The 14,332-nt window shown below is 51.6% G+C and overlaps 1 protein-coding gene and 1 pseudogene across 1 annotated transcript in view; both read right to left on the bottom strand.

Moving 5' to 3' along the window:
- LOC135917371 (uncharacterized) overlaps positions 1-14,332 on the bottom strand; it is a 208,983-nt gene that overhangs the window by 149,042 nt on the left and 45,609 nt on the right. The window lies entirely within an intron of this gene.
- Positions 12,008-13,714, bottom strand: LOC135917376 (uncharacterized; annotated as a pseudogene).

Genomic DNA, 14,332 nt, shown 5'->3' with positions numbered 1-14,332 from the left:
TAAACATGTCACCAGTAGATATTAGTAAGAGCCGATTGGAAGTCTGGCGTAAAAAAGTAAGGGGACAACAATGTTCCCACTAATAATTGAAAACGTTTCATGCTGGTAAGTGTGTGTGTTTGTGGGATTACGCAAAAATATAGGTAGGACATTAGGCACAATCAGACGAAGAGCTTCATGGCGCAAGCCACCACTCCGTTTCAAGAGGGACGCTCAAAAGTGAGCAATCGAACCATCCGCGTAGTCACTATCTCGAGGCGCGCCGAAGGAAACAGACGCGCAGATGGGATTTGACGTCTCAGCGCAGCAGAAGCAGCGCGCCGAAGTGGTAAGTCTGTCAGCTTTAGCAGTGAAAGGCCACCTCAATTCGCGTTGGCGTTGTCTGCGACGGCACGTCACAAGCTGCACCTGCTGGGAAAAGGGAACACTTGCTGCCGCACAAGCGTGCCATTATGTGAGGGGAGAGGGCGTCGCCGCGTCGTCGGTGACATTACACATCAGGCGACGGCTGCTTGCCGGTTCGGGCATAATAATAATAATACTTATGGGGTTTTACGTGCCAAAACCACTACTTTCTGATTATGAGGCACGCCGTAGTGGACGGCTCCGGAAATTTCAACCACCTGGGGTTCTTTAACTTCCACCTAAATCTAAGTACACGGGTGTATTCGCATTTCGCCCCCATAGAAATGCGGCCGCCGTGGCCGGGATTCGATCCGGCGACCTCGTGCTCAGCAGCCCAACACCATAGCCACTGAGCAACCACGGCGGGTATACCGGCTCGAGCAGCACGCACCGCCATGATATATTACTCAACACGCAATGCTCGGAGGATCGCTCTGCGCCTTTCAGTCGGACAATTTTGATTTCGTATTCGCAACTCACGCGAAGTACTTAGCCGCCCTCGGAACATTTTTATTTGAATTTGCACTCATTTGGCTTTTAGAAGTGTAAAACTGAACGAGTAATCCATAGATATTATTTTTGGTGCTTTTCGGTTTCTTGTTTCTTTTTTGTTTAATAATATTAGGTAACGAATAGTGTTTTTTTTTTACAAGTAAGGTTATTCTGCGCGACGCCTTGTTAGTAGAAGATAATGCACAGTACTGGTAGGAACCCAACAGTGCGTTGATCGGAAAACGACCGTTCCTACGCGTTGGAAGAAACGAGGCTGAGTAATTGTGTGATGCAAACAGGGCAAACACATTGGTTCACTGATGCTAAGACATCGGTAAACCACTTGCGTGATGCGCATGATTGCCTTACGAAATGAATAGCACTTACATAGGAAGCGCCGGTAGTGCCCCAAAACCTACCCCACAGATGGGACAGATGACGTAGTCTCACTAAGCGATGGAAGAGCCAGTGTCTCAATCACAAACTACGACTCAAAATAGCGGAAGATACGGAACGTGCTAAAGAATATGCTCGCAAACTCGAGGCGGAAAGCTGTGCCAATTTCTGCGACTTGATGAGCGGTACGTTATACACACCAATGACGTGAGCTATCTTGTGAACTTCGCTCGACCCTGGCAACACCAAACCCGCGATATCGAGGATGATCCGGAGATTGATCGGTGATTTTGCCGGCGCGGACGAAGAGCTATTCAACTTCCTCCGCGCAAGATACGCAGACACTGTCGGAGGCCCGCCATGCACCGAGGGATACGAGGGCATCACGAATTCAGAGTTGGACGCATCGATCACGAGATCACGAGGAAGGAACGCTTTGCTTCCGCGCTAAATGCCCAACGTAACACCGCACAGGGACCCCATAGCGTTACTAACACCAAGCTACGAAACATTAGTCATAATTTCCTCGAGGAACCGGTCCAATATTTTAACGAGCACGTATAGTAACATGGGAGCCTTCCGCTAGAATAGGAAGAGGCCTCAATGGCACTGATCCAAGAACGCGGCAAAATGACGGCTTTAATGAAACACCGTTCGATTTCCCTTACATCCTGCCTCGGTAAGCATTTCGAGAAATCCATTTAAACGGACTAGTGAGTTATCTGGAGGATGGAGGCTTTTTCCCAACCCACCTGTATGGCTACCGTGCAAATCTCGCAATACAGGACGTTTTCCGGCGCCTGCGGGCCGAAATCGTACGCTACATTCCCTCCGGTGCGGAACACATCCTGACTGCTTTCAATCTGAAAAGCGCTTTCGAAAGCATCCGCCACAAGCTCATCCTGCAGGAACTCAAGACTACCAGCTCCGAGGAAAGGCCATGTAGCTGTATCACTTCCTTTCTCACTGATAGGATAGTCTATGAAGGCGGCACGAAAGGCAGCGAAACGCGGCGGAAAGACAGAACGCGCTCCTCAGCTGGGAGAAGAAAAGCGCCTCAAGGAGGCCGCACACAGCGTGGTGCCATCTCTCGGGATGACGCAAAACACGCACCGAGGAACTCGCGAAGCGCTGGCGTTTAATGTAGTCAGGGGCCCCTGACTCAGTGGCTAAAGATGAAAATGAAGAGTATGGTGTCCTGTACCTGCCTTTTGAACGTCGCTATTGCAAATGAAAAATAGAACTAGAAGTTACAACTTTAGTAATATTGTGAACAAACATTAGCCAGAACTTGGAAGGAATATTTCTTTGCAGCATCTTTGGTAAGCAAATAGCGTATGTAATGCGGTCATGTCAACACAGGGTTTGGGGGAAAGAGTGAATTTCGTGAAGTTTTGACTAGTTGCCCCCGTGATCTCGTTTTGTTCTCGCAATTTGGCTGGACGTTCCTGTTTGAGTGCCCGGATAATGGCTCTGGCTTTTGGCTCAAGGTCACTTGAAGGTCGCCATTTAGTGGTGCAAAAACATTTATAGCTTAAAAGCAATGGCTTCCATGATTGCGAAACCGACGCGCACATAGTGGTGGAGTTTCGGGGGAGAGAATTGAGAGGCTTCACAATCACTTCGGTGGTGTCACTTAGCAGCAGATAAAGATAAATCACCGCCCAAGCACTCCGTACAGATGGTTGACCACCGAAGCTGAAACCTGTACGTTTCAGCTTCGGCTTTCCACTAGATTAGTCCCGAAAGCTCATTAGACGACTCCTTGGTAGGTTACCGGATCCTCTATATGCCGTTGCTGCTTGCGCTAGGCTGCATGAGCCCGTTCTTGTGCCAGGGCTCCAGCGTCGGCACGGCGTAAACGAGCTCCTTCTTGGTTCCACTCGCGGCGTTGCAGATCGAAGGCTGTGCTCCTCATGATTACGTGTGGCGCGTGGTCCATCCACTTCAGATTCGGAGAGCGGGAGCACTAGGAAAAAACTTCATTATGACAGTGCATTTGGAACCTACCAGGCCGCCTGTGTCCCCACACGAACCCACTGCAATCAAACGTTCATGCTTAATATATTGATGAGCCAGCTCCGCTTGCGGCGACATTCTGGCTTGCGGGGTCCGTCGAGCGTAGTGACATCTCCCAGTCCTCAGATATGGAGTGACATCGGCCTGTTGGGCGGAGGAGAAGCCGGGCCGGCCAGGTGAATAGGGGTGATGTTTGCTTTTGGCACAATGCACAAAGGGCTGGAAGGTAGGACGGGTCGCTAGTCGGAGAAGATGGATGGGGAAGGTACGCTCCGCGTTTGCAGACAGCGCCATAAGAGTTGCTCCATGGTAGGGAGAGAAAAGTGTGGGGGGGGGGGTTGTATGTTGACACGTGTACCTCTTTATCTTTATCGGGTGATTACTTTTCACCCCCTAAGAAATGTTATCGCACAGCGCAAGATACGTCTGCATGTAAAAGAAGTTTCTGGAATGTTACCGAACGTTTCATCCGCTGTCTTTCCCCGCAACTTGTGTAATCTGGGTGCATGTATGCGCGAGGCGAATAGTGTATAACTTTGTGGAAGACATGCGGGTCCCAACGACCACTCTGGAACATTCGACGACTGATCTGTAAAAGCCGACGCGCTTGACCCGCTGATCAGATTTTCGACGATCGCCGACCGTTTTCGCCGCTATCGTTGTGCTATAAGTGTAGCCTGTCTTTGTGGGGACAGGTTCGCCCAATAAAAGCTAGTTTTGTCTTTCACAGTATTGGTGCTGTGTTCTTTAACGTCACTACCACGCAACAATATTCGCCTCTCAGTCCGGTCATTCGCAATGAGGTCAGCGAAGCTACACGCTCGGTCCCTCGAGATACCCCCATGAGATCAACCTGTGCCTGGTTTCTGCAACCTCGGGCTAAAGAATCGACGGGTTTATTGTTGGGGTTTGCCGAGCACGCGGGCACCCAGATGAGCTCAGCGCTGGGGGAGAAGGGACGTGTGGTTACCATCTGGAAGAAGGTGGTACGCAGGGCCGTTCAGGACGGACTGCGCATATCGTCGACGGGGAGTGGGCCAGGCGATAGAACGCGGAGGTTGAGCTGGAGATCAAGCCGCAGTACGTCGAGGAGCACGAAGCACTAGAACTCTTAGATCCAGATGTTCCGCTCCTGAGCCGCCACGAACTGCGAGAAGCATGCGTCGATCTAGCTTGACCGGAACGGCAGTAGTGGTGGGTCGAACTAAAACGCTGGCCAGTCAGCCATAACATCGTGTCGCTCACTGCAAAGCATGTTCTCCCGGGTCACCGTTGTAGGAGGAAGTGAAGGCGGCCGAAGAGCCGTACAGACGTTCCTATATTTCTTTTGGTAGAAGGGCGAAGGCGGCGAGCGGAGCGCCGGTTGCAGCGGCAAACGTGGCAGGTTTCTTAGTAGAACACTGCACTTGCCGAGCTTGCGCCTCTACCATGGGCTGCGCATCTTTATTTTGCTCTTCTATTTAAGCTGGCACCAAGGCGCCGGCTGTCAGTGCTGGCCATAGCATGCCCGCATTGCAGCATCGGGTGGGTGCTACAACTTTGCACAGACAGTCTGTTAGCGCTATTGGCCTGTTGCGGCTGGCTAAGGACTGTTCATTGCCTTGCCTAAATACCGGGATCACTACAGTGTCTTTCCATGGGGACAGAATATGGTGAGCCGCCAACATGGCAAAAAACATGTAGGAGTGTTTCCAGTTTTTTAGGGTGTAGATACCTAATCATTTCGCATATGAGGCGACCGCTACCTGGTGCCAAGTTGTTGGAACTAGTGAGAGATTCCTTAATTTCAGCTAAGGTATATCGGCAATTGGAAGCCTAACTGGATGAACCTTTCCGGCTAAGGGGCTGCCGAACTTCCCGTTTTTTGAACATCAGTCAAGTTTCTGTATAGCACGATGCACGATGGAAAGGCGAAAATGGATGCTTGATGCAGTTGGGCAAGCCTGGCAAGACGAGCGTCTAGGACAACTGCGGCTCATCGCACTTGGCCTACGCATATAAACATGCCTGAATCGAGAGACCCGAAATCGCAGAAGTGATCTTCCTGCAGAAAACTATTCCGCTGCTTCTATAGAAATCCAAGGTACTTTGTTATCTCTTTCTCCCGGGCGACACAGCGGAAGGTTATGTGCTGGTGTGATGCCGCAGGGCGAATTGGTCAGGCGCCCAGTTCTGCACTTATAGGCGTTGAAGTTTAGTGAACCATAGAATGAACGATCTCATTCGGCAGAGCAGTCTTGAATCATTTCTACAGACTGGTCGTATTTTGTTTCGCCTGTTCTGTTATTTTTCTTTGTATCGCCAATTGAGATACTCAAGGTGCTTCACCGTAAGTACGAACGGTGCTTTTCTCAGCTGACGTCTTCGCCGTACCGCCAATGCCACCTCAAAATTATGACTTTTTGCTCGGCTTGCTAGGGGGTGACGTCTAGGGTGAAAGGTGGGTGGGCTGGGGGAAACTGGTGGAGTAGATATATGCAGAACGACTGCGTTCAACTGGTCCACTAGCATTTTATAACTGCTGCTCTAACGACATCGTAAGGTCGTAAAGGAACTCCTTTTATTTTCACTACTATAGGTGGAAAAATAAACAACACAATATGCATCAACCAGCAGTGCATGCCAGAAAGGCCATGGACTACCAGAATCGAGAAGTATCGCAATAGTATCCTTGCTCCCTGAGCGAAACCCCAGCTTGCACGGAAAGGTGACATCGCATTTCGAAGGAGTTGGGAGGTTCTTGCTTCGCCTGGTGATGTATGAAAAAACGGATCAGGAGAAGTCATTTCCCTTGAGATTTTAGAATATCACGGGTGCCATCGGAATGTAGTGGTTGCAAATGAAGGCATCTCTATCACTTGAATCTAAATAAATACGACGCTTACGTAAGCTTGGCATAACATGGCAGTGGAGCTGGTGCACATTATTCATGTCCTGGCTGGCCTCAGCGGGCGTTGGACAGAGAACCTTTTTCTCATCGAGGTCGAAGAAGTAGGCTCAGATGCCCATTTTACTGGAGCGTTCCCTGCGGCTTTGGAAAGGTAGCAAATTTCATCGCTGATTGCGCTGCTCTGTGCTGGTTTGAGCTCCTTAATGTCTGAAGAAGTTTTGAGGCACGCGTTATCGTCAACGAATTTTCTACAAATCTCGTAGGGCGCGTTCACATCGGAGTTGTCGTAATGCGATGAAATATTAATTGGCGCATACCAACAGTCCATGGTGGGTGGCTGGCGTTGCTTCCGAAATCTCCAAATATCCTTGTGGCTAGTTCCTTCCCCCTACTACCTGATTGCCCTCAGGAAAGAGGGCGCACCGATGAAGTATTTGGACGGCAAAAAGAATCTTTCCCTCGTTTCCAAGTCATTCATTCTGAAAAACCAGATAGACCAGTGCGAAAAATCTCACCATTACTTGTATCGGGGTTTCTTACCAAAGTTTTTCGTCCAGGTTATAAGGCGTCGAGTATGGCTAGCGGTGACCTTCTTTTGTAGCTCCGCGATCAGAAGCAATTCGAAAAACTGTCTAAATTAGTATCATTTGGGGTGACCCAAGCAGTAGTAACCCACCCCGCACGATGAATACAACCCGCGGTATTATCTCGGACGATGATTTGCTGGAGCTCACTGAGGCTGAACTCTTGGAGGGCTTCAGTGAACAGAATGTTATGAATGTCAAAAAAATTAAAATGAGGCGAGATAGTAAAGAAATCCAAACCAAGCAATTGATAATCACCTTCGATTCAAGTGTCCTGCCTGAGTCAATCGAGACAGGATACATCAAGCTCCGTGTTAGGCCATACGGGCCCAATCTCCTCAGATGTTTCAAATGCCAACGTTCCCGCCACAGTTCGCTGAGGTGCCGAGGCCATGATTCTTATGCGAAATGCAGTGCCCATGAACATACCTCTGAAGCTTGCGAGATCACTCTCCATTGTGTAAACTGTGATGGGGAGCACGCCGCATACTCGTGGTCGTGCCCATCCTAGAAAAAAGACAAACGAAATTGTGACGATAAAAGTAAGGGAAACATAACTCTCAAGGAGGAATGCAGGCGGGTATCCTACCTGCCCAAGAACACATTTCGCGATGGGACGCGAGAGGGGGCGGTGACGCGCCGGCTTCCGTCGGCAGTCCGACGCACAAACAGTGAGTTGGCAGTTATACCATGTGGCCCCGTGGCGGTTGCAGCTAGCGCTGCGCCACTACCCCAGCAGAAGGGGCCATCCACCTCCGGGCAGGTGGCCTCAAAGTTCACGTCGAATGTTCAGAGACCTTTATGTCCAATAATGCGCTCGGAAGAACGCATTTCCAGCGCCTCGCAAGAGGCGATAGACATAACCACCAGCTAGACGGCACCACCAGCGCCTAAGGAGCAGCGAAGCTCTCTTGATCGTTTCAAATAAGACAAGCTCGCGTCACGGCGCCTCCAAAGGGCACGTGAACTAATCTTAATCTCTTAAACATGCAGCACCCAACTCATTTATCATAATGGAAACACAAATACTACAGTGCAATGCACGAGGGCTTCTACGTAAGCTCGATGACATTAGAGAACCATTGCATAAACATAATCCAAGGTTGCTGTGTGTTCAAGAGACACATCTGAAACCCATACAGACAAACTTTCTACGTCAGTACATAATCTATTGTAAAGACCACAACGAGGCTAACGCCTCCGGTGGTGTTGCAATAGTTGCCGACAAGTCTGTAACTTGTCAACAGATCGCCCTCCAGGCGCCCCGTGAGGCAGTGTCACTTCAGGCTATCCTTTTTAACAAACTGGTGAATGTGTGTTCTATAAACATAACGCCCAACTAACATCTGAGAAAAGCGATTTCTATAACCTAATTAATGAGTTTCCTAACCCCCATATACTCGTGGGAGAATTCAATGCCCACAAAACGATGCGCGGAGATTCGCGCTGCGAAGCGAGTGGTCGATTGATGGAAAATTTTCTGCTGACCTCTAGTGCCTGCCTGTTTAATAAGAAGGAACCGATGTATTACAGTGTCGAACACAACACATATTCAGCATTAGATCTAGCAATCGTTTCTTCTTCTCTTCTGCCTCACCTAGAATGGTCTGTGATCAATAAATTGTACGGAAGTGACCACTTTGCTGCAATTATAAACCTGATAACTCTGCATGATTGGATTAGATGGGAGCCGACTTTAATTGTGCGTTCAGTTGGGTGCTAGCGCGCCCTGGCGAGGGCCTACGTCATCTACGAAGTCGCCGTTACTCGGCGTGGGTTTCTGCTCGCCGTTGCCGGATCGCTGGGTCCCTGCCTTTCGAGCACCCCGAGGACCTGCTGGACAGCTCAGATGTGTTTGTCTTGGTCGTAGCTCTTCGCGGCTGCCTCTAGCCTTCGTGGGATCGTCTTTCATTTTTCTTCTGCATCTTTAACGCAGCCCCACATGATGTGCGTTAATCTGCCGCCTCCCTCTGGCAGACACTGAACTTATCGGTCGGATATGTCTCAGGGTACATGCGGTGCATCAGTCCCGGGATCGGTAACATTCTGGTCTAGAGCTGTCTCAGTAGTACCGCCTCTGCTCGACTCAGCCTCGGCTGCGGGAGCGGGAGCGTCCTGCGAGCCAAGAGGTAGGGCTTCGTGATTTCGTTGTAGTCCGTCATGCGGACCTTAGTTCCGAACCACGTCGGAGGGTCTGTCTACGGGGCGCTGTCGGTTAGCGGTCGTGCCGCTGCGTGTGCCGTCTCATTGTGCTTCTCATTGCATTCCGACGCGTCGCCCGCGTGCGCCGAGAACCACATGAGTCTTACTTTTTTGTCTTGCAGGTTGGCCGCTCGCAGTACGCGCTCGGCCTCCCTGCAGATTTGGCCTTCAGCAAAGTTTCGTAGCGCCTGTCTCGAGTCTCTCAGCACCGTGTGGCAGTCTGCGTCGGCGATGGCCAGGGCCATGGCTACCTCCTCAGCTTGGTCCGCTCCGGCGCTTCTCACGCTCGCTGCCGTTATTGTGGCCTCTATGACGACTGCTGCGAAGGCGATCCGTTGGTATTCAGCCGCGCCCACGTACCGCACGTGCTCGTGGTCGGCCTTGTGGTTGATGAGAGCCTTCGCTCTCGCCACTCTTCTTCCCTTGTTAAATACGGGATTCATGTTCATCGGTGTGGGGTCGATTCTGGTCTGGCATCATACCTCTTCGGGGACGGAGAGCTTCATCTCCACCTCGTTCGAGTATCCTATTCCCAGGTCGTCCAGTATCTTGCTCCCTTTTGTCATAGAGAGCCGCTCCAGATGAAAAGTCTGTTGCGCTTCAGCTATTTATTCGAGCGTATTATGTATACCGAGTTGTAAAAAGCGGGTCGTGCTCGTGGACTCGAACAGGCACAGCTCCGTCTTGTACGCTCTTCTGATGATCACGTTGATTCTGTTACGTTCGTGTTACAGCCATTTGCGGTAGGCTGCATCGTTCGCGACGTGGCTGATGATGAAGGATTGGACGAGCCTAATTAGGCTCTCAGGTCTCATGCCAGGCTACAGGGAAGTGACTCGTTTAAGGAGTCGAATCGCGTTGGATGCTTTTGCCGTGAGAAAGGTGATGGTTTCACCGTTACTTCTTTGCTTTTCGATGGCCATGCCTAGGATCCTAATTTTGCCAACCTCGGGGATCACGTTGCCGGATTTGGTTACGCGTCTGATTTTTTCGTGTTCACGTTGGCTGGTCTTGTCTATGCTAATTTTGGCAGGTGGGAGTAGGAGAGGCTGCGATTTGCTCGGCAAACACCTCAGTTCGGTGCCTTCCAGCTGGCCTTTTACTGAGTCGACGGCGGCTTGCAGCGCGCCCTCGATGTGGCCGTCGCTGCCACCGGTCACCCACAGCGTGATACCGTCCGCGTAGATGGTGTACCTGACGTCTTCGATGCCCGCGAGCTGTTCGGCCACTCCGATCATTACCAGGTTGAACAGCATCGGCGAAATGACCGATCCCTGCGGTGTTGGTGCTCCCGAGCTTTCGCGCCTGTAGCTCGCCTGCTCTTAGCTTGGCGGTCCTGTCCGTGGGGAAGTCCTTGTTGTAGTTGTAGGATCTTTCGCCCTTGTTGAGCTTGGAGCCTTGGGATAGAATCGCGGAGTGTTTCACCTTATCGAAGGCAATCTGCAAGTCGAGCCCTAGGATTTCTTTGTTGTCGCGGGTGCTGCCGCCATCGTTGATTATTCGGTATTTGAGCTGCACCATCGCAACCTGCATGCTTAGGTGCTGTCTGAAGCCGATCACCATGGTCGGGTACAGCCCTTCTCGTTCCAGGTAGTCTTGCCACCTGTTGAGCAGGACGTGCTCCAGCACCTTGCCCATGCAGGACGTGAGCGAGGTGGGCCGGAGGTTACCCGTGTCCGGCGGCTTCCCCGATTTGGGGATCAGTATGGTCTTGGCTCTCTTCCACAGGTTTGGCAGCGCGCCCGCTCTCGAGCACTTGTTGAAGTATTTAGCGAGGTTCTCAATGGAGCCGTCGTCGAGTTTCTTGTGCGCCTTGTTCGTGACGAGGTCCGGGCCGGCTGCAGACCGGCTGTTGAGGTCATGCAGGGCCGCGCGTACCTCCTCGACGTCGATGTACCGAGACCACCGGATGTATGAGCCTGACGAGTCTGTCTCTTTGGTGCGACTTGGTATTGGTTTCGTCGAGCAGGTGCCGCATCAGGTTCCACGCCTTCCCCCTGTGCATCTGCCCGTGTGCCGCGTTGCAGATCTCGTTCCACTGCTGCGTGCAGAGCGCGCGGCAGTGATCTTCGATCACTCGGCTCAGCTCCGCCACCTTCTTTATGAGCCTGCAGTTGAGCTGTTCTTTCTTCCAGAGATTGAGTATCGACTGTTTGGCTTCGATAAGATGCGTAAACCGGTTGTCTACGTTGTCGATATCGGCGCCCGTTTCAATTTCTGTGGTCGCGTCGTGTACGCTCTTGGTGATTTCGGCCGTCCATGAGTCGCTGTCTTCGATCTCGTCATCACCGTGTCTTTTCTGACTTCTAGCCTCTCAAAAGGCATCCCAGTCTATCCCTCTGTGTGTTTTGATGCTGGTGTCGTTGTGTTCCGGTATGCCGATTTCCACGATGGTGTCGGCGCTGCCGAGGCCGGGTCTCGTGTTTCTCCAGGTGATCGCGCCCCGGATTTCGTTCTTGACGAACGTGAGGTCCGGAGTGGCGCCCCGGGACACGGAGTTACCGATTCTGGTCGGATGTGTCGGCTGCGTGATGAGGGCAAAGTCCAGTTCCGTCGCGTCTTGGTACAGGTCGCGACCCTTTGCTGTGTACATGTAGCCCCAGGCAGGGCTCATCGCGTTGAAGTCTCCGCACGCGATGAGCGTGTTGCGCCCCGCTGCGGTGCTGGCTCTGTGCAGTAATGTCTTGAATCTGTTTTCTCTGCGATGGGTTGTTGCAGAATTTCAGCAGAAATATGCTTCCTTTTCTCTTCTTGCCCGGGATGATTTCGGTGAGTGTTTGCTCGCTCTTGATATTGCTTTGCAGCTCGTGTTCGACGAATGTGAGTCCCTTCCTGACAAGGGTGCACAGGCCTCTCCCGTCGGGCGGTCCCTTGTGCACTCTGTAGCCGAGAAGGGATGGTGTTTCGGTTGGTGTTTCTAGTAATAGTAAAACGTCCGGCTTGTGCGCGGCATGTGCGATGTGCTGTTGGATGACTGCCTTATTCCTTTCGAAGCCGCGACAGTTCCACTGCCACGCTGTTACACCTGCTGCTGGTGGTGCTGCGTTAGCGGCCATGATTGCGTTGGCGTGTACGAGGCTGCTTGGTTGGGTGGATGTTGCACGAAGAGGGGCGCCAACGTCAGGTGGCTTACCACTGGCTGCAGGGTCCTTTCGTCGTAGGTGAATCTGTTCGTGTTCTTGGCTTGGTAGGTCTCCATTGTTTGTTTCAATGCTGTCACTGCTGCGATGTTCGCCGTGATTAGCTGTTCGAGTTTGTTGAATGTCGCTTCTAATTGCGCTTCGAGGCTGTGGATGCGATCGTTTTCTGTGAGCTTGCGCGTGACCTCAACGGCTCGCTTCTTCGGTGCCGGTTCCTCTATGGCTGTCTCCTGGATGTTCGTGGTTGTTTCCTCGGTCTTGGTTGTGCTTGGCGTTGGTCTATGTAGAGGGTCGTCGTTGCATAGCAGTAACTGACGGATTTCAGCGATCTCTCTCGTGAGGTTGTTGATGGTCGCTAGCAACGCCGCGTTTTCTTCTCTTAGGGTCTCATTTCCTTCTCGAATCTTGTTCATATCTTCTTTATTCATGGTTTCGGTGATTTCCTGCGCATTCCCTATATTGTTCCCTTTCGCTGCGTCGACCCAACTCACTCGCTCTCGTGATGGTGACCTTTTCCTGCTGAGACTTTTCTTGTTGCAGTAGCTGCTGTCTCTGGATTTAGGCGCGCGGTTCTCCGATGGGGCCCTTGACTTTAGCGCAGCTGGCGGCTTGTCGAGTGGCGAGAAATCGCTCTCCGGCAGCACCTGGCGTTCGGCCTGACGGCGCTCCCATTGACGCTTGCGCACTACGTAGGGGATTTCGTATTTCACCTTGCACGTTTGGTTTCCGGTCGGGTGTTCGTCCCGGCACAACTTGCATTTTGGGGTACAGCGATGGTCTTCTGTAGGGTTCACGAGTCCACAGGCCAGGCACGTCATGATTGTGGGGGTCGGGCACACGTCCTTGCAGTGTCCCACTCGGCCGCACTGCTGGAAAAAGTCAATCTGCTTTCTGTAGAGGCGGCACGGTATCAGAGTGACTTCGTATCGGAAGAAGTTCGGTACTTTTGGTGCCTGGAATACCACAATCGCAGTGGTCATGCTTCCAATCCTTTTTGCGCCCACTGCTAGTAGGTTCCTCTCGTTGACATTGTTTCTGTCTAGCTCGTCGGCGCTCACATCGATGGGGATGCCTCTGATAACGCCCTTTACGGTGTGGTGAGGTGCCGTGCGATATGCGCTGACCTCGTACAGTTTGCCTTCAATAGAGATTTCCTCGATTTTAGCGTACCTTGCCGCGTCGTCTTCGTTCGGTGCACTGACGATCATGATGTTCAGTTGCATGTTCGGGCAGATGGTGTCCACGGCGCTTTCCTCGCTCGTGATCATGGACGCGGCGAGTATGGCCGCAACGACGGTGGTGCATGTGCCGGTCTTAACGATATCCAGTCCTCCTCTTCCTCTGACAACTATCTTGCTTTCTTCCAGTGGCATGGCTGGCATGCGTGCTGCCATGATGACCGAGACTCTGAAGTTCTTGTTGAATTTTTACCTCATGCTTGTTTGACTCCCGCCGGGTCCGTCGGGCTAGCTGCGCGCGGAGGTCCGCTGGCACAGCCTCGTCATGCGTTCCCCTGCGAGCGTCCATCCGGCGTCGTTGTGGGATTCCTTGGGTGATATCTCTTTTCCTTTAACTTGAGCGCACATGTGATTGTCCACGATCATTGTTGTTTGAGCGGGCTCCTCCTTCTCGGAGCTGACGAGCCGCAGCCCTGACGGTGTTGGGCCTAGCGTCCACGGAACAGGCCTAAACCTAGCAATCCTTCACACGGCGGCAGTTATAGTAGTCACGAAATGGGGCAAATAAAAACGGACCTCTGGGGTCAGCTAGTATCGGTTGATGCCGTTCGCCTTCACGGACAGAATAATGCAAGCAAAACTTTGGCTCGAGCTAGTTAGCACTTCGTAATTGGCTAGCAATTACGGAGTGGATCTGTGACTAGGGATGAGCGCTTCTTCTTCGTCGCCGAGAACATATGCATTCGAACCATACATGAGAACCCTATTCCTCGATGAAAATTAGCATCGGCGGATTGGGAGCATTTTAAAGAATCATCTTATTTAACGCAAGAATTTGTAAATGGTATTACTATCGATGATGCTGCTGCATAATTTACTGCTTATATTATTGATCCAGCTGAAAACTCTTTCCCGCATACGAATGGTGGTTCACTTGCAGACGAGTTCCCTGGTGTAACAAGGACTGTAGAGAGGTGCGAAAGAGACAGAACAAGGCAAGGGGCATATTGCGCATATCACCTAATT

This window comes from Dermacentor albipictus, chromosome 2 (genome assembly GCF_038994185.2).
Source record: "Dermacentor albipictus isolate Rhodes 1998 colony chromosome 2, USDA_Dalb.pri_finalv2, whole genome shotgun sequence".
NCBI classification, from domain to species: Eukaryota; Metazoa; Arthropoda; class Arachnida; order Ixodida; family Ixodidae; genus Dermacentor; species Dermacentor albipictus.
The sequence above is the reverse complement of the archived record's forward strand: the minus strand, read 5'-3'. Positions and strand labels throughout refer to the sequence as shown.